At 39.6% G+C, this 25,170-nt stretch overlaps 1 protein-coding gene across 3 annotated transcripts in view; it reads left to right on the forward strand.

Annotated features, from left to right (window-relative positions):
• Positions 1-25,170, forward strand: part of Ccser1 (coiled-coil serine rich protein 1) — a 1,057,181-nt gene that overhangs the window by 648,597 nt on the left and 383,414 nt on the right. The window lies entirely within an intron of this gene.

Here is a 25,170-nt window from a genome sequence, read left to right on the forward strand (position 1 = left end):
ACAGGGTTTCTCTGTGGCTTTGGATGCTGTCCTGGAACTCACTTTGTAGACCAGGCTGGCCTCGAACTCACAGAGATCCGCCTGCCTCTGCCTCCCGAGTGCTGGGATTAAAGGCGTGCGCCACCACCGCCCGGCTGTTTTGATTATTTTTTGAAGAATATTTTCTCCATGCTTTTAATTTTTACCCTATTTTTATCTTTGGATATAAAATGAGACTCTATTGGATAGTATGTAGTTATGTTTGTTTTTTAACTTTTATATTTTGCATTTATCATTAGAAATTAAAGACCTCACATATTTGAAGTAATTAATGATAAAAAGATAATGACTTTTGCCTATTTTGATTTATCTCTATATTCCTTAGAGGTTGTAAATTTATTTTTTCATCAATGAGCAAACATCTAAGAATCCTACATATCTAAGACATCCTAAGATATCTTCAGGGGACTGCTTATTTTTTTTCCATTGAACATATGGTGTAGCAATTTTATTCATCATTACTGTGAAGATTATGCTTAACATCGTAACTTTTAGCACTCAAATTGAACTCCATATCACTTGAATTTCAATAACGTACCAAAATGTTCAGCTGCATAGAAACATTTCCAGGTCAATCAGATGGCAATGCTATGTTACAACCTCACTGCGTGCCCAAGCCATAGTTATTTTTAATGTATCCCCTTCTTGAATAGGAGATGACAGTTTTGCCATATTTATAACTCTTAGCACAATGATTTTCTTCCTTCATCCCTTGTATACTCACTGCTTTCTGACTTCGAGTTGCTATCCACTCTATTCAGAATTTCTAGAATCTATTAACTTGTTCGTTACTTCCAGCAGAGTTAATATATGTCATATATTATATACAGTAATATATGTGTAATATATCATCCTCCTTGGAGTTCATGGGAGTTCTTTAACATTTGAGTGTGTATGTGTGTATAACAGATAATAACCTTGGTTGTCACTACTCAGGTACCATCTGTCTTTGAGAGATGATGAATCTTCAACTAGCCTATCTTTAATTTGCCTACCTCCATCTCCCCAGATGTAGTGTTACAAGCACACAGTACTACATCTGGCTTTTTAAATTTGGCTTCTGGGGGCTGGAGAGATGGCTTAGCGGTTAAGAGCACTGACTGTTCTTCCAGAGGTCCTGAGTTCAATTCCCAGCAACCACATGGTGGCTCACAACCACCTTGAATGAGATCTGGTGCCCTCTACTGGCATGCAGAAGACTGTACACATAATAAAAAAATTTGGCTTCTGGCGATTAAACTTAGGTAAAATCATCTCACTGAGCTGTCTTCTCAGGTCTTTCAACATTCTCTTACCTTTCTGAGTATATGTAGCACTATCGTTTGGAGGAGATGGTCTGAAGTTATGCCATAATGTCTCTCCCAGAGATGTTTTCCATTTATTTGTTTTTAATTTTGAGTTTTCATATTTATATTTTTCTTCATGAAGTATACTTTTACTAATTTTCTGTGGCCATAAGATCTCTTGACGGTTTTATTAAACTCACTAAGTCTACTTGATTCTGTCAGTATATGTATGGGTGTAGGGCCATTTACTGGAGCATGGACAGTGTCTTTAGGGATATATCTTAAAATAATTACCTTTCTTTTCCAAACATACACTAGGTACTCAGCTAGGGATAGGATTTTATGAGCCCTTTCCCCATGCATGCTAGGATTTTCTCTGACTTTGTCTTGTACCTATGTCCATAGCCACCATGTAATTGTCTTGTCATATCCATAAAATATTCCACAGCAGTCCTCTTACAGTATTTTTACCTTTTCCTCTGTAGTTATCTCTGAGCTATGGGTATGAGTGTATAAATAGATGTGCCATTTAGTGTCTAGTACTCCACAGACTCTCAAATTCTCTGTATATTAACTATTTGTGGGTCTTTGTATTTATCACCACCAACTGAAAAAGGGTTCTTGGATAAGCTGCAATAAACTATGGTTATAAATGTAAGTATCACATTTCAGTTCAGTATTATTTAGCTGAATGATAGCAGTAGTCTATGACATACCTATTCATGGGTTCTTGGCCCCCTTAACACTACCAGTCATGAGATACATCTTGAGAAGCAGGCCATATATTCGATCTCAAAGTGGTTGGTTATTCCCACGATGTTTGTACCACTAATGCATGACTATGCATGTCTTTTGAAGTCTGTCATTATTGTAGTGCACATGGTTTAGATTTGGGTAAGGCTGTTACTTACCACCCCTATGTCTTCATCCCAAACAGCATGCATACCACCTTCAACCACTATGAAAAGTAGCCAGTAGGAATGAAGTTTCTAGGCAAGTAACAATTTTAACCCTCACTCCCAGTCTTGGGATTCCTTCCTTCCTTCCTTCCTTCCTTCCTTCCTTCCTTCCTTCCTTCCTCCCTCCCTCCCTCCCTCCTCCTTTCCTTCCTTCCTTCCTTCCTTCCTTCCTTCCATCCTTCCTTCCTCCCTCCCCCTTTCCTTTATTCCTTCCTTCCATCCTTCCTTCTTTCCTTCCTTCCTCCCTCCCTCCCTCCCTCCCTCCTTCCTTCCTTCCTTCCTTCCTTCCTTCTTTTCTTCCTCTTTCTCTTTCTCTCTCTTCATCCCTTGTGCTCTCTCTGCTCTCCCTTTCTCATTTTTGGTATCTTCAGCAATAGGAGTGAGCAAGAGCTATGGCAATGGCCTGTATTGTTTGATGGTCTATGAGACCTCCCTGGGCAACTGTTTCAATGGATCTATTTCACATCTGGCACTGGAAATTTTTTATTGATAGCCTATGGCATCTAGGAGAGACATTATGTACTATATAGAGGAATTGCTTTTATATATGTATACATTTCAGGAAACTTCTACAATAATAAGCATCCATAAGACTGTTTTATTGTAGTTTATTGGTAGTTCCCCCTCCCTGCTCTACCCCTTCTAGCTTGCTCTCTGGCTCCACTCTTAGCCTTCTCTGAGCCATTCCTCCTTTTTCCCCTTTCATACCACCCATATGCTGTTTTCCCTCTTGCCTTGAAATTCCTCTCCCCATAGCCTCTGGTTTTATGACTGAAGTGGATACTCCAATTTAAACAGATATATCTAGAGGTTCAAAGTTAAGATCCACATTTGAGAGGCAATCAATGAGCCAGATGTAAACCCATACTCATATAGCTACCTTATTTTATTTAAAAGAGGGCAAAAGTTCTTATTGGAGAAAGGAAAGCATCTTCAACAAACGGTGCTGGGAAACTGGTTATCCTACATGTAGATGAGTGAAACTAGATCCTTATCTCTCTTACTGAATGACACAACTTCAAATGGATCAAGGACCTCAACTTGAGATCTGATATCCTTTGATGTGTTAGAGAAGACAGTAGATACTATGCTTAATTTGCATTAACAAGTAAGGACTTTCTGGCTGGGATTCTAGTAGCACATTAAGACCCGAGAGTGGCAGTGGAAGCTTAAGTGATCCGTGGTTGGCAGAGTGTTTTTGTTTGTTTGTTTTTTTATTTCCTCAAATCTGTACCTTTTTTTGAGTATGCTTGGTGACTTTATAAATCCATCAAATGTGTACCCAGTTGCCAATGAATGCCCTAGTCTTGAATATTCGAAAGGGTAAAAAGTAAATACTTAAGTATAAAAGTATGTCTGCCTAGGAAGTCTGTCAGGCAAAGGTGAAATGGCTTACCACTGGCAGGGTTGAGAGTGGTGGTGCAATAATGTCTGTCAATGTTTTCCCATGACCAGAGACTGTGATCCCTCCATCTCCATGTAGACTGAGGTCCTTGTTGCTCCTGCTGGCTCCTGTAAATTGTGTGTAAGATGATTCAGGGGCAAACACAAACCTGCTGAGTAACAGAAAAGACAAAGAGGGTTGTGCTGCCAAAGTAAGAGATTGTATTTCACAAATTAACTTCCTACATCACGCTATGGAAGTTGAAAGCTTTTGATATCCCCAAGAGTTTCAGCATAGTTACATATGCACAAACATATAGATTACATGTAATAGCTATATAGTCATGCCCCTGTATGTGTGTCATCAGTATCTATAGTCAGAGAAACTTGGTGAGAGTAATTCCTGTCTAGATGAGATGCACAATTGCTGTTCTTTCTCTTCTGAAATCTTTCTAGAATACTCTGCCCTTGTTATTTTAAAATTGTGAGATTCTATTAGTAGTGGGTGGGTAACAGAAAAGGGGTCAACTTACTGAACAACTGTGTGTATGTTTCACAGTCCAGTTATGATTTGTTATATAGTTACATAGTAGTTACAGGTCGCAGCTCATTGTCTTCTCAAAAGGCAAGTGGTATTTGGAAGGTTTATCTCTATTCAATTCTGGTCTTCCATTAATATCTGTGCTTCTAATACTTGAGATTTCTCTCAAAAGCTTTTCAACCCTCTGAATTGCGACTTTATGTGGTTAGATCCAGGTTGGGACTGACCATTAACATGAGGTTGACTGTAAAATGGCTGGCTATTGGTTCATTAGCACAAATTATCATCACATTCCTGCCTGTGCATTTGCTTGAAAGTGCATATTTATGCTTTTGACACTCCCGAGAAACACTCGTATGCAGATAATTTATTTTGTAAATTGAATATCATGCATCTTATAAAATTTTAATATCAGCTGCTAGTTAAATAATTGGCTATGGTCACCTTCATGTCTAATTGGTCTGACTATAACATTGGTATACCTTTTCTGCCTTCCATTAAAAAGAAAAAAAAAAAAGCCTAGAATTCTCTTTGTTCACAAGCCAATCAATGCAGCCTCCACAGCTCCCAATGTCAGGTTTTGAGACAGGTTATCTCTCAATTTCAGACAAGCTCTTAATGGAAAAAAGAATTCACAGTGTTGCTTGTGTGAGCCAGACTTCCAATTGCCTGTTATCATTCTCGTTTATTCACTCATATCATGCTGTCACTCTTGCCCCCAGAAGTCTTATCCTTCTCCTACTGTTCCTTATGGAACAGAAAATGTTTTTCTTCATCATTTTTGTATGTCAACTTTATTGTAGACTTCAAGAGCTGTAAACTTAACATATTAGTTTAGGAGAGCATTTAAGTACAGGGCTTCGTATCTTGTAGATGAAAACCCTGAAGCTAATGAAGTTTAAGCAGTGTGCTGAGGGCTTCATGGCTCTAAAGTGGAGTACTGGAGATGTAGACTATGTTTAACCAAAAGGGAATAATAGTGCTTCTCCAAAAATCAAGTGCCATTGCCAATGTGGAATCAAAATCATATCCTCTTCCATAATTTCCACACTTCCTTTTTGCTCTAATATATTGAATATTAGGTCTAATCCCTGTGTAAAGTTAAGAAACACACTGTATTTTTTATTTTTGAGAAAATTGAATTAAACAGCATGGAGTGATACTGTACTGTTTTTGTAGTATTTACATTTCCTAGACAATCACTGATAATGGTCTTACTTTATGTCACATTCTAACCTTATATTAATTACTATTCTCCCCTAAACCTCATCAGATCTTGGGCTTGATTATACATACTGAATAAAATGGTTCTATTTCTTTGTTTACCTGTTTATTTGTTATGTAGAATGAAGGCATTTAAGGTGGAATGTGGATTTGTGTGATACTGGTGTTTAATGAATGAATTAACTTGCATACTTTATGTGTATATAGTTCAAAGGCAATAATCCTAAAGTTGAATACTAAACCTCTTTTTATTTATGGCAATGGCTTATGGTATCTCTTAATACATTGTATAAAAATAGCTTGAGCATAAAAACTGATTGATAGAAGTGAAAGGGTGCTCTGGATTCTAAAATAGCAGAGTAGTGATTCTATCAGAGACACAGACGATGAATAACTCTGATGGCAGCAGTTGGGTAACTAGACAAACAACCAAAGGCAAGTATATCAATCATAGCTCCCTTTCTAGACAACTATTTCAGCCTGGCATTAGTTTATATTGTTAATCTTCCCCCAAAGATATGCATACAGGATTTGACCACTACCATAATAAAAGCGTGATTTTGAAATAAGCTTGCATTGCAGCCCTAAAGCCTGGTCATTAGTCTGTGTAGTGAGAATTTCCACAGAGCTCTCTATCACTACTGAAATGCCAACAAAAATAGTAATTGCTTTTTTCTCTGGGATCAATTTTGTTGCCATAGCTCAGGCTACCGAGCAATCACTCAATCAGACCTTTAGCAACAGCCCTTTAACAGACTGACTCCTTTGGAAGTCAGTATTCAGTTCACCAGAATTTACTAACATTTGGTCAGCTCTGATGTTTTTACTTACCTGATATCTTTGATGGTCTTCATAAAATTAATAAAAATTATTGGGCAATACTATAAAACCACCATATATTCCTGCAATGTGTTGGAGGAGCATGGGGCATTATTAAGTCTACTTAAGTAATGGCAGATAGCAAGTGTATACAGGCAAACACAGTTGGTTAGTCCTTTTTTCAAAACTGCAGTTGTGTTCTTCATTCATGATGAAGTTTGGATAATTTAATAAACAATATAAACGGGGTGGGTGGTCTGAAGAAGAGTGAATTTTCAAAACTACAAACATAAAATGAAAGCTGAGGGTAGACTCATGTCTCCCTGAGACATTTTCTGAAGTAAGTTTGTTGTAACTGTCCCGGCATGCACTCTCAAACTTTCTAGCTCTTCCAGTCACCCTGGGGGTTGTTCTTCATGGTATTTATTCTCTCCCCATCTCACATGCAAACAGTAGCTCTTTCTGATTCCTGTATTCTCTAGGCTTTTCTTTGTTGCCATCAAACCTAAGAACTATTCCTTATGCTCTCATCCAGATTCAAAAATATGTTTCTTACACAACAATTTAACATAATTTAGTACAAGTTACTGAAAAATTATTTCAAATATCCTTCCATAACCTTGTCTTTCTCTTGCAACATAAGAGAGGAAATGTTTTGAAATGGTTCAGTTTTATTGTTGGCACTTGTCAAATAACTTGTAATTTTTATTTCTGAGTTCTTCTATATAAAAACTATTCACACTTTTTGTTTTGTTTTGCTATATTAATTCACAACAACGTGGTAGTTTGAGATAGGGAACTTAAATGCTATTGCTAGTTTTTCTTTGTCTTCATTTGCCTAATAATAGTTTTAAAATGCTTTTTAGTTTATACATATCAACGGATAGTGACAAGTGCCATCTCATTAGATATCTATAATAAGCTGCTAATGTCCTTAGGACTCATGTGGTAAATGAAAAAGATATGACGCTAAATGACTTTCTGCGTGAAATACTTTTTTACCCCACGAAACAAAAGCCAGTTCAAATTTACATAAACAATGAAGAAAACTTCAATCTACACAAAATGGAAGGGAAGTTTCAGATATGGTGATTTCAAGGGCTCTGGACTGGCCTTTTCCACCATGTTTTCTCATGCTGCAGTCAGGCGGGAGGTAAAAATCTACCTCGGATGTGGGCTTTAACTGTCTGAAGTTTCAGAGAGAAGAGTCAGTGATTACTTTTTCAGGTAGTTTGAGATTAAACTCAAATTTATTAGAAGCTTTATTTCATCCTGTCTCTCAGATTTTGTTCCATTTTTCCTTCTGATTTACTTTATGGTGACTTTATAGCAGCTGTCATTAATGGGTTGTGCCATAGCTTTCCATCTGGGATTTCCCATCCAGTTCCAAATGGTAAAATCTTCTCCCAGGAAGGTTTTGTAGAATATTCAGCATGTGAGGAATAGCTAGGGGGCACTCGAAGTTGTCATTATGCTCCAGAGGGAGTGGTGGGATTATGATCCCTTCTCTTTTTAAGTTTCATGTCACAATCTCAATACGGTTTACAAGTCCAATGTCTCTTCTAGGATTCAAGGCAATCACTTAACAGAAACCATCTGTAAGGTCAAAAGCAGATTATATTACTGCCAAGATACAATGACACATACCATTTCAAAAGAGAGGATTAGCAGTTTAGTAGGGTAGTATTGGACCAAAAGCAACTCCAAAACCCAGCTGGGCAAACTCCATATCCTGTAGCTATATATTAAAGGGCCTACATGGCTTTTACCTGGCAGCTTTGTTGACTTCAGCACACTGCTCTCTCTTAGTCTCCCTATCTGCAGCTCTCCTTGGCAGATATTTCATAGCTCTTGCTTCTGTAACATCTTGAGGATCTCCAACACAATTCAGACTTCACTTTCACAGATTCATGTAGTGAATGATCTCTCTGGGCCTCTCTGAAGGGGCTCTCCTGCTATGTGACTGACCTCAATGGCTTTCCTTAACTATGAAGGAAGACTTTACAACCCCTCCACTCTTTTATCTTTTATTACTCTAAAGTCAGAACCATTTAGCAAATATCCCCCAAGTTCTGGTGCTTGCTCTGAATGGAATTTAGCTCCTCCCTTAAATTGCATTTGTATAACCTTGGGTTTGATGCCTTCCTTTGTTGCACGAGCTTTACTTTTTACAAGTAATCTGGACAGATTATTGTCCTGAGGACACTACTCCTTTTATTCCTTGTCTCCTTATCTCTTTCAGGACAAATCTTGGTTTCAAATGTAATAGTTTTGATCATGCTGGCCTTCTTCATTAGACTAGCAGAAGAATGACCACTAATAACCACATAACACAGTCAATATTAGGCAATCTTGAAATCTCAACTGCCAGTAACATTAGTCCAGAAACTTTTCAATTTAGCCACAGGCATATTTGTAGCAAATACATTTCTTTGCCAAAATATCTTAAAAAATGGTCTCCTGTTCTGTTGCTAATATTGTTCTCCTCTTGATCTGGGTCTACAAGTTACACATTTCTCTTAGCACTATTGTCTTCTGAACTCATATTAGGATGGTTCATTAAGCCATGATTACAACACTAAACTACTGCTTTCTTAGTTCAAGGTCACATAGTCTTCCACAGTCCCCCAAAACTGCATAGTGATGCCTGTCACAGCAATACCCCAGCTGGTACCAAATTCTGTCTTGGTTATTTTTATATTTCTGTGAAGAGATACTATGACCAAGGTAACTTATAGAAGAAATAGTTTTGACTTTTATAGTTTCAGAGGATGAATCTATGGCCATCATGGTAAGGGATGTGGCAGCAGGAAGGCAGGCCAGGAACAGTAACTGAGGGCTTACATCAAAAATACAAGCAACAGGCAGAAGGAGAGAGAGAGATCTATGTGGCATTTGTATGGAATTTTTAATATCAAAGATCACCACAAGTGGTATACCTCCTCTACAAGACCACACCTCTTAATCCTTCCTAAAATAGTTCCACCAGCTGTGGACCAATCTTTCAAAGTTATGATCCTACTGGGGTTATGCTCATTCAAATCACCACAGGCTTTGTGAAGAGATCACAATGTTTTAATTCATTTTAAAAAAGAATATATACATATCTAGCATAAATAGTCATATTTAAATGAAGCAGAAATAATGAAGTTTGTGTTGCAAGCTGTGGTAGATTGAGTAAGATGATTCACTTATAAGCGCTTATATTTGAATGCATAGTCACCAGGAAGTAGAACTCTTTGATGCAATTAAAAGGATTAGGAAGTATGACCTTGTTTGAGGAAGTGTTAAATACAGAAGAAATGTCTTAAATTTCCTCATGACTGCCTCCCTTTTAAGGTTTAGGCTTATACCCAATGGAATAATCAGGAACTAGTGCCATTACATTAAGTTCTGATCTCTCCATGTGACATTTAAGTAAACATGAATGTTATCTCCTTTGAGAAAAGCAATGAAGTATCAGAAGAAAGGGAGTCAGACAAATAGCAGCTACTTAAGAGGAAGAAATTCCCTCTAGATGTCCTTAAAAATGTACTAGCAAGCTTCAAATTAATCTTGTCTTGGGGATGGAGGGATGTTGCAGTAGCTATCTATCCCTCTTGCAGGTGACCTGAGTTTGGTTCCCATCACCCAGGTCATAGGTCTCACAATTGTCTGTAACTTCAACTACAGAGGTTCCAGATGCCTCTTCCGGATTCTGGGGGTCACCTTTACTCAATTGCATATATTCACACTCATAACTGAGAAATATAATGCTCTAAAAAGAAGAACCTCTTTGATAATGTGCCTGGGAGGAAGCTCATAATAAAACACCTGCAGTTCTACCATCATTGGTACTTTAAATTAGCAAGTTCTTTCTTTTTTTGGACTGAGAAGCTGCAGTTCATGAGCAGTCATTTTATTCTATCTAGGCAAGAACCTCCCTACTAACATAATTTAGTAATATTTATTTCTAAAATAATTTCAAATACTGTTACAAAAATAAACACAAAGCTTTTGTGTGTGAAAAAAATACCAGCAAATCTTCTCAAATGTATGTGTAAATGAACATATTTGATCACATGAGCATGACAAGAGTGACAGGAATGATTACAAACTCCACTTCTGTATACTCAGAATGGGTTGGCATTAAGATTGAATGACTCCTTTATGCTTCCAAATCAGAAAGATAGGATGATTTTAAATTTATTATAAAAATTTATTGGCAATATTTTCTATTTCATTATCTCCCAATTATCTTTAAAAATGCAACCTAATCACTTAAAATGTATTTTACTGTTCTTTTCTTTCATTTTGTTTTTTAAGTAAATGTAGTCAGCTATTTTTCCATTTTGTGAACAAATAGGAATTTATGGATTAATGGTAGAGAGGAAATTAATTTTCTTGTTTAACACTAGGTTGCTCATATTTTGTAAAAAGGGTAACAATGACTAGTGAAAGTCTCTTAAGAGATCTGAAAAAAAAATACACCTACATAGATGTTTGTATAGCTTCTTGTTGAGGATTTTCTGGATGGACTAGCAGAGTTCAAAGGCATTGAACCTAAAGTTAGGATTTATTTCAGTGAAATAGTGAGGCACTGTTAATTCAGTGCCTTGTGGGGGATGGGTTGTGGTGATATATTATTTATGATTTATTAAAGCTTCCCTGAGGATTCAGAAAGCAAACTCATCGTCAAGCTATAGAGATTAGACAGTGGTGATACACAACTTTAATCCCAGAACTCAGGATACAAAGGCAAATGGATCTCTGTGAGTTCAAGGACACCCGGGGGCACAAGAGTTTGAATCAGTCTAAAAGGATAACAAAGCTCATGCCTTGAATCATACTATTAGTGATAGTTATTATATTGTTTATTATGAATGGTTTTGGAATTGAGAACTGAGTAAATGATTCAATGATTTTGCACTTCCTGCTAAAGGGTTTAGTATTCACTATTCCATAAAAACAAACAAACAGTCACAACAACATCTAAGCAGTGAATTATAGTGTTGGAATATAGGGATAACTCTGAGTCTTTCTTAATGTCACATATGAATTTGAATTTTCCCTTCTTACATATAAATAATAATAAACAACTATATCAAATATTATCTAATTGTTCTTTTAAACAAATTGGGGAATTCTGTTCTGTATATTAATATATTTCAGTTTCATTGCTTTTAGATTACTAACATGATACTCTTATGTGTGTAGAAATTACAACTAATATTCACTGTATCCTCCTGATAATTTATAGGATCATTTTAGAACCCATTTCATTATGTCTTTTTCCATTAATATATCTGATTAAAATATTAGGAGACTACAGATAGATTCAATATGTAAAAATTTTTCCAGATACGAAGAGGTAAGTGTACTTCTATCTATAAAATGGAAGCTATATGAACTGTGTAGTTACTCTATTAAAGATTATTCATCAACTTTAATTAAAATCCTCTTCATTTTTACCCAATTTGTAGAATTTTATGTTTTCCATAGATTTTTTCCCCCTGTTTTCTTGGTTTGAAAGTTGTGATGGGGAGGATGATAAGAATAATTCACAAGTGAGCCACAGTGTTTCTTCTTCTTGAGGATCTTATTTATGTAAACAGTTTTCAGAAACACCAAAGACTTGCCAAAATAGGTCACATTTACAAATGATAGATTTAGCTTTTGCAACAAATGCCGTATACTTTTCTCCTGAAGTCTGGGCCGTTCTGAGGAAAAGCTAATTATCTTAGGGCTCTGAATCAGCTGTGCCAAATGGTCTCACAGTTAGCAGCAGAAAAGAAATGAAGCACAGAGCAGTGAACCTTGGGGATTCACCTGGCCTCCTTTGCAGCCAAGACTGTTCCTATGGTGTCAGATGACAATTAAAATCCTGAACTTGAAGGTGACTCAAAAAAGGGCAAACTGAAAAGTGTAACTCTCTCAAGCAGGTCATGCACATCAGAGTGGAAAGATAACCAGCATCTCAAAAGACAAGGAGACAGGAACAACTTGCAGTTGTGTATAGGTAGTGGGGAAGTATAACAGAGCAGGGGACTGGACTAGCAGTGTGTGCTCTGTGGACCATCCTTACTACCTGAGTCATCACAGAAACGGTGTTCCACATTCCGGAGCTCAGTTTACTTTAAGTAAGTTAGGGACTCAGCCTAAATGAGTTCTCAAGCTGCTTTTAATGCATATTCTGCAAATTTTAGTGGAAAAGGTCCTATTTCCTTTTCTCTGTTGACCCAGTGTGTAGAATATGCACTGGCCCGCAGGAAGCACTGCTAGAAAACAAATTGAGGCATTTGTGGGCTGGTAGAGGGACTTCCAGAAAGCACAACCTTTGCTCACTAAGCACTGTTATACCCAGCGTCAACTTTGGGGATTGCGGGGGTGAGAGGAGGCATGACAGGACTAGAAGGCAATGCTTTGGAGCTTTAGGGTTTTTCTCCAGGTTTGCAAATTCCTGGTTAGAAGAGCTAAAAAGTCGTTTATACTATTTAAAACCATTTAATAGAATATATCCTGTAATCTCAGTTACTCAGGAGGCTGAAGCAGGGGGATCACAAGGTCAAGGACTGCTTGGGCAAATTAGTGAGACACAAATATTGAAATATAATAATAATAGTGGTAATGGTAATAATAATAATAATAGGCTGAGAATATGTCTCTGCTCAGTAGTAAGTACTTGCCTAGTATGTATGTGGGACTCAGCTTAGTTATATATCACACACACACACACACACACACACACACTAAAGATAACTTTTCTAAATATGTTTATAAAATAAGAATAACTAGATCTTCAGGCCTTGGCTAGACTGACATTTCTTAAGCAGCGGTGCCCAATCCTTCCACGGTTAGTGAACAGTGGCTTTGGGATAACACCCAGATTGATTTAAAAATCCATCCTCCCAAGTGTGGCTGTGAAATTTGCATAATTAGCTCCAGCTTGCTCTAACAAATGTTGTAGTTTGAATAGAAATTTAAGGACAGAAAACTATGTATTTAAATTTCACCTGACTTTTAAAAGACATATTGCTATCATAAATATGGAAGAATTAAGATCTACTCAATTACCTTCCCATTTTCTTTTGAATATTCATGGATTTCCTGGAAGAATCCATCTTCCAAAAATTGTGGCCTCAAATGCATTTACATTGGAGTAGCTGCTACAGGAAAACTCAGGCAGGCATTTCAGTTACACACAGGAATTTACTGCGTAGAATATCAATCTGTCAAATGAAAATTTCAGGCTTTGGACATCTCTGACTTTAAACTGATACCCCATATTTATTTTTGTGTTCTATATTTTGCTGTTCTTAGAAATCAATAATGACAGAAGTAAGCATGTTTATTGATGTAAGATTTTCAACAGAAGACTGTGACACAATCTGATTTATTTTTTTTTAATATTGAGTCTCCAGTAGAGCTACTCAAAGCCTGTCAAGTTGTGCATTGTGAATGTTCGACTCACAAGTGTAAATGTAAATGTTTTTGAAAGCTAAGCCCATGGTACAATGTAGATATTGTAAATTAAAGGATCTATGACAAAGGTTAAGAACTGAGCTTTTATGATACATTCTTCCTCACTTAGTAGTTTTCAGTACTCTTAGTGGAATGAAGGAACCTAAAACAGTCATCTACACTAATTGTATGGAGGCAAAATCTCCAATTATTGACATAATCTTAGACTTGACTAGATTACAAGATAAAACATTAATATTGAGTGGCTTAAGAAATCTAATTTTCTATAAGAACAGATAATTTAAAATGTTGGAACAATAGCAAAAAGAGATATTCAGTGGGCTGGAAAGATGGTTCAGTGGTTGAGCATTTACTGCCCTCACAGAAGACCTGGGTTTAGTTCCTAGCACTCATTCATATCAGGTACCTCACACCTACCTGTAACTCCAGCTCCAGGGGATATGGTACCTCTAGTCTCTGTAGACACTTGCATTCATGTACACACACACACACACACACACACACACACCTACAATTAATCTTTGTATAAAAATGCCACTCAAGTTTATTCAGTTCAAATTTCCATCTTTTATGAAAAGAAATGAATGTAGTCTTAGATTCAGAGTGATATGACTAAGATCAGCTATAAAAAGGACAATGTGATCATTTCACTCTTCTTCTGAATGGATTTAAACCATGAAATATAAACTCTACATATTAATATCATATTTATTCCAAAAGGTAATTATCTAATTTATAAGACTTATAGAGATTTTTATTCATTCAACTCACTTAAAAACTTCGTTTGGATCCCTCCAAGTTCCATGCACCACTGTAAATGCTAGGGTGTTATTTTATAAAGAGGAAACCTACAGTCAACAGATCATGCCTAATGGAGCAAAAAAATAGCCTGAATGTAAAAATAGTAAGAAAATAAAGAAGATCCGGGCGGTGGTGGTGCACGCCTTTAATCCCAGCACTCGGGAGGCAGAGGCAGGCGGATCTCTGTGAGTTCGAAGCTGGGCTGGACCGACAGCCTCGAAAACAATACAGAGAAACCCTGTCTCGTAAAAACCAAAAAAAAAAAAAAAAAAAAAAAAAAAGAAAATAAAGAAGAAAGGCCTTTTGAGTGGCAAATCCTTAGCAGATAGCTAAAACTCGTGATATGACAGTAAGCAACTTCATATCTATCTTAGATTAAGTGTTCATGGAATTACTCTGACATGGGGGAACTTTCATTGGAATTTGAATGACAAGGGATGAACGCTTGATTCTATGAGGATAGCAAGGATGAACAGTGCAAAACAGGATAACTTGATGGCTGGTACGAAAACCCCTGAAGTTGAAAAGACTAGCGGAAGGACTGCTGAGCACATGTCATGGCAATGTTACTTCTCTAGAAAAAAAATAATTCTGTGTACTTACATCTTTACCAGAGACAATCTAAAATTCAGGCTTTGATGGAAAACTGTATCAGAGGAAGGAGGGGTCTAAAAGTTTTGCGTATTTTTGTGCCTGCCTGGGAACAATTACAGGTCTTGGAATCTGAGCTGAAACCGAAGGTAATTCTAGAACCCACAAATGTATAATAACCAATTTATTAAGGGGTTCAATGACAGGACAAATTCAAAGATACAGAGCAAAGCAGATCCAGCTGCTTTTATCTAGTCTTTCTGCCCAGGGGTCAAGGGCACCTACCTAACTGCCTCTCTGATATTTGCTCTCAGACATTGACAAGAGAGAACAAGAGATGCCCTTCCCCCACAGCTTATCAGTTGTTATTTAGCAGACAAGACCACACCTTAGGGCTGGTACCATAAGGCTTTTAGCAGAATGAGTTTCCCACAACAAAGGAAAGGAGAAGGCAACTGGGTGGGAAATCCTGAGGCCCAAGAGAGTGAACATCCCCACCCCAGGCTACTGAAAATTGGAAAGTTAAAAAAAATTGAGACACCCAGGCGTTGGTGGCCCACGCCTTTAATCCCAGCACTTGGGAGGCAGAGGCAGGTGGATCTCTGTGAGTTCGAGGCCAGCCTGGTCTACCAAGCGAGTTCCAGGACAGCCTCCAAGACAATACAGAGAAACCCTGTCTCGAAAAGCCAAAAAAAAAAAAAAAAAATTGAGACAACACAGGACATTCCACACAGAATTCAGACACCATGAGGAATAATTTATTTTCTTATTTTTAAAATTATGTTTATGAACATGTCTTTCTGTGGTAATGTGCACAGGAATGTAGGTGCCCACAAAAGGCTTTGGAGCACCTTGGAGTTGGAGTTATAGGCAAGTTGCAAGCTACCCAACTCAGGTGCTGGGAAACTAGGTTAGATTCTCTGGAAGGCAGAGCATGTTCTTAACCATGGAGACATCTTTCCAGCCTGAATTGGGACAATTTTTAGTTGTTCCACTCAACTTAATCCATTAAATGCATGCCACAATTGTCTATGAACATTCACAGAAAGCATTGGAAGGAGATGAGCTACCCAAGACAGTGCTTGAAGTGGAAAGTTGTATTCATAGCATTTGATTTTGCATCTTTGGAAACATTTTTCCTATTATATCAACCAATGGTTCTTATCTCAGAAAGGACCATTGCTACCTAGAATATATTTTAAAGTACCTTAACTGTTAATCAATTTGCATCCTGAGATAGGCAAGTATCTTCATAGGTAACCATTAGTGAACCACTGTGTTAGCCTGCCTGGTCAGGGTTGTATTAGTACTAAGAAGATGTTGTGTGAGTTTTTCTAGGGAGTTCCTTCATGTAAGAAATGACAGAGCTAAAGTAAGTAAAAGGCAGAGAGATATGAGAAAGATTTGTACTATTCTGTAATAACTAAATGTCTGAAGCTGGGTAGTTGGGGAGAAAAGCTTATTTATTTCATGTTTTTTTAATTTGAAATTCCAAGATTGGACTACTCCATCATCTAGGCCCTCAGGAGGCCTTCTGGTAGATGGCACTGCAGTGAAAGGAACCTTTTAGAAGAGGTCATGTGGGCTGTCACAAAGCCAGACTGATTGTGGCTCTATGCTTACTTTGTCTTAACTACTTGTTCTCTTGGGGATTAATTCATTCTACAAGATAAGCATTCATTCCCACAGGACAGTGCCTAGCCATCTTAAGGATTTTACCACCTCTTTCACCACTGGGAAGGAATAAGCCTCTGACTGATGACTCCTTTGGGGTGTATAAACACATCCAGCCAGTGCCATCCATTAATAAGTTGGTAACCTAAGCTATAGCCTATGTGGATATGATGGTACTTAGCTTTTCAAATTATCCTAGGAGACAATTACATTTTAAAGACAAAAACTGCTCCTTATGGCTTCTCAGTGTTAATCAAATGGTTTCTCTGCTATTACTAGAAAATATAAAAAATAATGTATTTTATTTGTTTGAAATTGTCTCATCATCTAAATTATTCCATGCATAAGGGCAAAAAGTGCACACAAATTCTCTAGTTTCTGTTAATACTAAGGGGGCAGTAATCTTTTTTCTCTTTCTAGTCTTTTACATCATGTATCCTTTTACATCATGTGTCCTTTACATCATGTATCTTGGTGCCATTCATTTCCCCATTCCTTCATATCCACACTCTACCTCTAGGCCCCCTCACAAATAAAACAAAATTTAAGACAAAAGGGGGGAAATTAAAAATTTCATCTTGGAAGCTGCAGTAGGACACAGCAAGTCACTCAGAAAACCCCTTTGCCCGAGTACGTTTATTTGCAACTGTTATAAGAGTCATTGATCTGGTTCGAGGCTTCTGGTTTTTGCTACACTGCACATGCTGTGTCCTCACTGGAACTCCTCTTGGTTATCCTGTTGCTGCCCTGTGTTGAGGAGAACCTGCAACTTCCGGTCTGAGGGTCAGGTCCCTTCATGTGCTCCAGCAGCTCAGTGATGGGGTGGATGTTGGGGCGGGCCAAGTCAAAACCATGGTCTGACCCTTGGCAGCTGCAGAGTAGGCCTGCCCGCTAATTCTCCCCCTCTCCTCCCTACCAGAGTGAGCTCTCCAGCATTGCCCTGGCTAATTCACCTCCTGCAACAATGAGCTAGGGGTGTGGCTAGTTCTCCAGCTTTCTCACTCACAGGGTCAGCTCTCCAACACTTACACCATTAGAGCCAGCTATATTGTGTTGCCCTGGATAGGTACAATGACCATGGTCCCCAGTGCTGCAGCTGGTGAGCGGCAGCGATATCCTTCTCACTCTTATGACCCCAGGGCCAGCTCTTTCACCTGTCTCAAGCATCGATGGATAGGAGGTGGGGTGGGAGGCATCTCTCTTCTGCCCATGCCATCACATGACAGATGAGTAATGGGGATAGCTCTCCCTTGCTCATAACACTGGAGCTGGGTCACCCTCACCACCGGCAGCCAGTCATCTCTGATTTGCTGCCTAGGTAAGGGGCAGGGCATGTTTCACTGCAGCTGGTAAGGGGGGAGGGTCTGCTCTCTGTTGCAGGCAGTAGGGGACAAGTGGCATAGTGGGGTATTCCTCCCACACTTACAATTTCAGGGCCGACTCATCCACACATTCACCAACAAGGTTGGCTCTATGGTGTTACTCGGGCGAGGAACAGGGCCTGCTCTCCCAAGTTTTGCAGTTGATGGGGGGCAGGGACAGCTGTCCTGTTCTCTCTGCCACCTGCCTCAAGCATTGCTGAGCATGCAGGGTCTGGCTAGAGGAGGAGGGCAACTCTTCACTACCCATGATGCCACAGGATACATGAGTAGTAGAGACAGTTCTTTCATGCACTCAATTTCAGGGCTGGCTCACCTGCACCTATACTCACAGGTTTGGCTCTATTGTGTTGCCCTGGCTAGGTGCAGGGCCTGCTTGCCTGCACGTCCTGAGAGAATGTAAGGAGTAGGTGAGGGAGGGATGAGCCGGGCATGATGGTCAGGAGAATCTGACAGCCTGACTGACCAGCCGCCAGAGTGCTTCTTTATTTATACAGAATTTAGTAAGCAGAGATAGACTCATGTTGTTCCCAAACACAAATCAGAGCATTTGGGCCTGTGTTTCCCTTTCTCTTGTACATCTGTTAGTCATCATTGATAAACTGTGACAGAACAGTCATCTTTTACAATCATTTCCCCTCAAGTTTTGACATCATTGATAGAGAGTTATCATTTTTACTCATTAACTCCATAACCCAATTTTTAAGAATCCAGAGGCATATGACAGCCTATTCTCAGGCTAGTAGCTTTTGTGGCTACAAGGACACTAGACCAAAACAAAATCTCCAAGATAGTCTGGGCAGATTGCCATATTCCAAGCAGTGTATTATTAACTCTTAATGGTCAGAGTGCCCAAGAAAAAAATCTCCGGCTATATTTGCTGCAGTTATTATTCAAATTCTGGCATAATAGAATGTTTACCTTTTATATCTTTATAGAATTTATCTGTATGTCTAATCCCGGCAATCAATTGCTCCTTGATCATAGAATACCACAGTGATTCTACATGTGCTAGCTTTTCAAAGTAGGGGAGGTCCTCCCATCTCATCTTTTTATCATCTTTCAACTCCATACTTTGCTCCTCAATGCAAGTCTCTGTGTAGGGCCCAGATAACTTCAGCTAATCTGACTTTGTTGCTGTATATGCCATGTAATTGCCACAGTGTATAGTAGGAAGAGGCTTGCAGTCTGAATTGTGGTCAAGTCCTCTAGCCCATTGAATCTTGTTGACCTTTAAAAGTGTCGCGTCTGCTGCGCGGCCTGTGTCTGAGAACGTGCGGAGGGTGTCGGGGATTGACAACACAGAGACTCGTTCAACGATGTAAAGAAAACTTTAAGCAGGCCACAAAAAGGTTCAAGAAAACTTCCCAAGAAAGGCTCCCACCAGAGAAGCTTCTGCTCTCTCCTCTACCCTGGCTGGTTCTCCTCTCCCCCAGAAACTGATCTGGGCGTGGCAGAAGAGGCGGTTAGTCTCTGGACAAGGTCGAGCTCAGGGTGGTTTCTGCGGGCAGGCCTTTTCCAGGAACTTAATGCCCCCAGGCATTGTATTGTTTTTAGTAAACATTGTCTTACAGCTGCCTACTCCCAGGCAGAAGGGGAAGTGGGTCTCTGCTCAAGGTCTGGTGTTCCCACAATTCACCCCTTTTTATTTTTAAATGAGGCACTCCTGGCTTAGGTCAAGTAGGGTCACCCTCCCTTTCCCGTCATTGGGGGACCTTGAACCCCTGTCTTAGGCGGGAGGGGTCTTCCCCACAGGTGGCCCGTCATCAGAGCACCCCAACTTTAAATCATCTGTAACCAACCTTCATGGCTATCGGGATTGCCATGGGCTAGGCTAAGCAATACTTGGTTACGGATCTCTTGCCTCTGGGACAAGGCACGTTTGAGCCCAGCATAAAGCCAGAATGCCTACCGCCACTGCCACCATTTCCAGGACCCCCATTGACATAGCGCCTCTCCATCACCGTACCCATCACCAGATCTGGGCCATAACATTCTACCAGCCTTCGTCTGTTACAAGGGTAACCCACACGTGATTTACATTCTGTTACAAGGGTAACCCGCATGTGATTTACATTTACAATTTGATGAAGTTTACAATTGTTCCAAGATCTGCTCAGGAAAGCATTTAGAAAGTGCACTTGCACAGATACATTAGGTACAATCATTGATGTTACACATGTAGCATTATGAAAAATATGAACAATAGGCTTGTTGCACTATCCACAGAGCACCAATTTGTTCCTGTGGTGATGCAGTTTGTTGATTTAACGTCAGCTGATTATGCGACTTGAGTCAAAGTCTCCTTTTTGTCGCATTAGGACAAGTTGCACCTCTCTAGAAAAATACACTGGCCTAGTCGTGATTCCAGAAACAGGAACCATCAAGTCTGATATTTCAAGTGACCATGTCCTGTTCAATTACTTAAAAGAGGCTTTTGCCCCTCATCACAGTCCATACGAATGTCCAAAGGTTTTAAATGGGTCCTTTTTTCTCTATTGGCTTCATGATGAAAACTCATGGGTCCGGAAGGTTGATGCAGCAGGTCTGTTGAGAAACTGGAAATCTCGAACCGACTGTTTTCTTTCTTTCTTGGGCTCTAGATTCGATGACAGCAAGGTTCAGGAACACTGATTTAGGAGATCTCACTCAAACTGGCTTAGGTAGGCTCCCATGGACTCAGGTCCAGTTTTTCTCTGCTCCATGTCGAAGCTTTTATTCTTTTCCTACAAGAAAACACAAACATGCCCTCGACCCCAAATTAGGGTCTTCTCCACTGTTTAGTGCATGGATGTCTCCATTTGACCTGAGCAATGGTTGCTCAAGTTCCATCATGCCAGAATCTGTCTGAAGCTCACTGGCATTCACATTATAAAATTTTTAAATGAGGAGTGTATTATTTGATGAGTCATGTGGGGACTGGGGACATTATTCCCCCTTTTTTATTTTCTAAAAAAATTTTCTTTTTTGAACTGTTGAAGCTGAACCATAACAGTAGAAGGATTTGTCTACCCTCCTTGGTTAACTATCTAGGTAAATTGGGATTACTACTTAGATTATTTGTAGATGCCCATTAAAAAGGACATATCCATTAAATATTTCCCAAAAACTTCTGAAAATCACTCAAAGATTGTAAACTATACTGTGTCCAAATAACTTTTGAAAATTATTTGAAGTCTGTGAGCAGTCTTTCCCAATCTAACCTATAGAGCTCTCACTAGCTGACAAGGCCTTATTTGTATCTTAAATTTTTCTGTTAAAACATTAACAGACTGGCTGGATGTTCCTTTTGTCTATATTTCAAGCAATCTAGGTAGCTTCTTAACTATTTTTGAAGGGATTTAAGTATCCTTTTAATCATATAAGCAGTTCACACTCACGCATTCACAATCACATTTCATACATACCGGTGTGGCCACACCATACATTCAGAACATACATGCATCTTTCAGTCATCCTTTTTCCCTAGGTCATGATTAGTCTGTTGCAATGAAGCTACCTTAATTGAAATCTATGTAAAAGAACAACTCCAGCCAATCCTTGAACTAAAAGGTTAAAAAGTCCTGTATGTTCTTTATCATTCCTCCATTTGAGCTACAGTCATGGGGTACAGCTGTACCTACTCCTTGTAACTGTAGATGCAAGGTAGAGAGGCCAAGCTTTTGGCCAAAAGTTTTTAGAGATGACTCACAAAATAGAACTTAAATGTAAACAAAATTTTCCATTCTATATACCTTTGTCTTTTTCTTTTTCTTTACTTAATACCAGTACCTTTTTACTGTTACAAATTTTTTGTTTCACCCATTTTTTTTTAAATCAGGGTTTCTCTGTATTGTTTGAGGCTGTCAGTCCAGCCTGGCCTCGAACTCACAGAGATACGCCTGCCTCTGCCTCCCAAGTGCTGGGATTAAAGGCGTGTGCCACCACCGCCCAGCTTGTTACCAATTTTTTTTTCTGTATTATTTGGAGGCTGTCTTGGAACTTGCTCTATAAACCAGGCTGGCCTTGAACTCAAGAGATCTGCCTGCCTGTGTCTCCCGAGTACTGGGATTAAAGGCGTGTGCTGCCAACGCCCGGCTATTCACCCATTTTCAATCCAACTTTCAACCCAGGATGTTCCCTCATAAAGGCGTGTTGGGATTAAAGGCGTATGCCGCTGGTATTAAAGGCGTATGCCGCTGGCAATCTCTTGGATTCCCCTACTTTCTGACCCTGGTATCAGGTTTAGGAGGGGGAAACTCAGAATGTCTAGTTTCTGACTTTTTAATCTCATTGGCGGCAGCCGCTCCCAATGTATTATTGGTGTTATAAAATTTGATGAACAGGGAGCTGGAATGACTAACTGGCATCAACATGGGGGGGGAATCCTCACCAACGCCCATATTTCCCTTACCTGAGTGTTCAACAATGGTTGGATCATCTTTATCATGGTGAGCATTCCTAGTATCCGGAGTAGTATTGGGGTCGACATGCCTGATGCACCGTTCAGGGACCCAAATGGGCTTCTCACTTCCTGGAGGGAAAACACAAACAGCCCCTCGGACCCTAGCTAATAGGGGGGTGGGTGGCTGCCATTTTCCTGTAATTAAGTCCTTCCATCTGACCCATCCCAAGGACTGGGAGGGTTTGTTCCAATGTCTCTCCATAGCAGACAAATTATTATGGTCTATGGTCAAAAAATTTAAAATGTAAAGTATGGTGGATAACTGAATATTGGGGGAGGTAACATACTCCCCCTTTTTTATTTTCTTAAAATACTGTTTGAGAGTGGCATGGGTGCGCTCCACAATAGCCTGTCCCGTGGGGTTGTGAGGAATACCAAAAGAATGGACAATGTGATGTTCCCTGCAAAAGGCAGCAAATTGTGGTCAAGTCCTCTAGCCCATTGAATCTTGTTGACCTTTAAAAGTTTACTTTGTTTTGATTATCTTGCTCCTGAGTAAGTACAGGGAAAGATGTTTCAAGAATATCTTACAGCCTCATAAAGAAAGCTCTGACATTTTAAAGTGTGCCACAACCTCTAAAACATAAGGAAGACCTTCAAGTAGATGAGGATTTCTCCCTAAAATCAGGAGGGGTGGTATGTTCAGGACCTTCCTGGGGAAGCCTGGAAGCAGTACTCCTGGGAGAAGGCATAAATGATTTACACAATTTTTTTTTATCAATCCAGTATCCACAAATTGTACAGATGCTAAAAATCCCCCACATATGTATCATCTCCAGTATGGAAACCAAAGGTGGCACAGCGGCCATCATGTGGCAATCAACTTTGTTGGATCTTTGTCAAGTAGATGTACTGGCCTTATGACTTTTGCTGTTCCCATCCAATATGGCTGTGCTACTTTCTTGGGTATTGGAGCTTGGGGGAGTCAGGGTCAGCTCTCCCACTCTTATGACCAACTCTCCCAGCTGCCCCAGGTGTTGATGGGTGGGTGAGGGGAAGTCAACTCCTCCTCCCTTCCGCATCCCGCCTTGCCCATGCTGCCTCAAGACAAATCAGTGATGGGGACAGCCCTCCTTTGTTGACTACTTCAGGTTGGCTCACCCACATCTTTACCAATAGTGTTGGCTCTATTGTGCTGCCCTCATGAGGGTAATTGCCTGCTCTCCTGAGTGTTGAAACTTGTGGGGGTCGGGGATAGCTCTCTTGCTCTTATCACCACAGGGTCAGCTCTCCCACCTGCCCCAGCATTGGCAGAGGTGGGGAAGGGCATCTCTCACCAGCCCATGCTGCCATATTGAAGATGAGGGGTGGGCTACTTCTCCTGCACTTACTACTTTGGGGCTGGCTCACCCACACCTCCACCAATAGGGTTGACTCTATTGTATCGCCCAGAGAAAGTACAGGGATGAGGGTAGTAGTCCCTAAGATATTATTTCTAGAAGATTTTTTGCTTAGTTAAAAAGTAAATGGACAAATAATAAGGCACATCACACTTTATATAAGACATATGCAAATCATATTGATTTAGTTGCTATAAAATCTGAAAGGATGATATCCAACAGGAAGTCTTCCACACATCTCATCGTTCCTTAAAACTAAATTTTAAAAGCCATATGGGCATACTATTACTTCATATTTTATTGCATTACTTATATTATTAAATATTTAATATTTTTCAGTTGCCTAAAACTCTTCATGTGCTGGAGAGATGGCTCAACAGATAAGGGTTCTTAGTGGCCCCAAGAAGACCTAAGTTTGATTCCTTATGCCCACATTGGAGAACTCAAAGCCACTTGTAACTCCAGTTCTGAGGATCTTCAGGATTCCAGTTGCCACACTCACATGCAAATAACCTCACAGAGACACATTCATACATAGAATTTTGAAGAAAGTTGATGCATTTAGCTAATTATTCTTTTTATTTTGTAATGCCCAGAGTAACTTTATATTGAGCTTATGCAGCTAACAGACTTGTAAAGAGTGCCAATTGTCAAAGTTTTGCTGAAAACTACAGCTTGTGTCCATTAAACACACCTCTCTCTTGATATTAAATAACAACAACCCAAAGTAAACAAATACTGAGAGAGGGGAGGGAGAGAGGGGGAGAGAGACAGAGACAGACATACAGAGAGAGAGAGAGAGAAATTAAAAAAATGAGGAAGAAGAAGAAGAAGAAGAAGAAGAAGAAGAAGAAGAAGAAGAAGAAGAAGAAGAAGAAGAAGAAGAAGCAGCCACATGGCTTGGTCCCAGGTGCTCACCAGCTCACCACGCCTAGAGTGTTGCTACTATTACCATATCTTCTCTGTACCAGTGGCTAGGTAGAGGTTCAGGAGCAGAGTAATCTTGGGTGTGCTGCAAATACAGCATTTGCTGGTGCTGACACTCTACTGGGGCTGTGGCAACAGACTGCAGTGTTAGAGGCCAATTCCTGGGAGCAGCAGTGGATAGAGAACCTCCAGCCTGTCCACACACAATTCAGCCCCTTTCCTCCAGTGCAGTTCAGCATTGAGGCTGTCTATTCCCAGTCGGCATTAAAACCTGAGCTGTTTTCGTCAGAAGTTCCACCAGC

This window comes from Mesocricetus auratus, unplaced genomic scaffold (assembly GCF_017639785.1).
Source record: "Mesocricetus auratus isolate SY011 unplaced genomic scaffold, BCM_Maur_2.0 Super-Scaffold_100676, whole genome shotgun sequence".
NCBI lineage: Eukaryota > Metazoa > Chordata > Mammalia > Rodentia > Cricetidae > Mesocricetus > Mesocricetus auratus.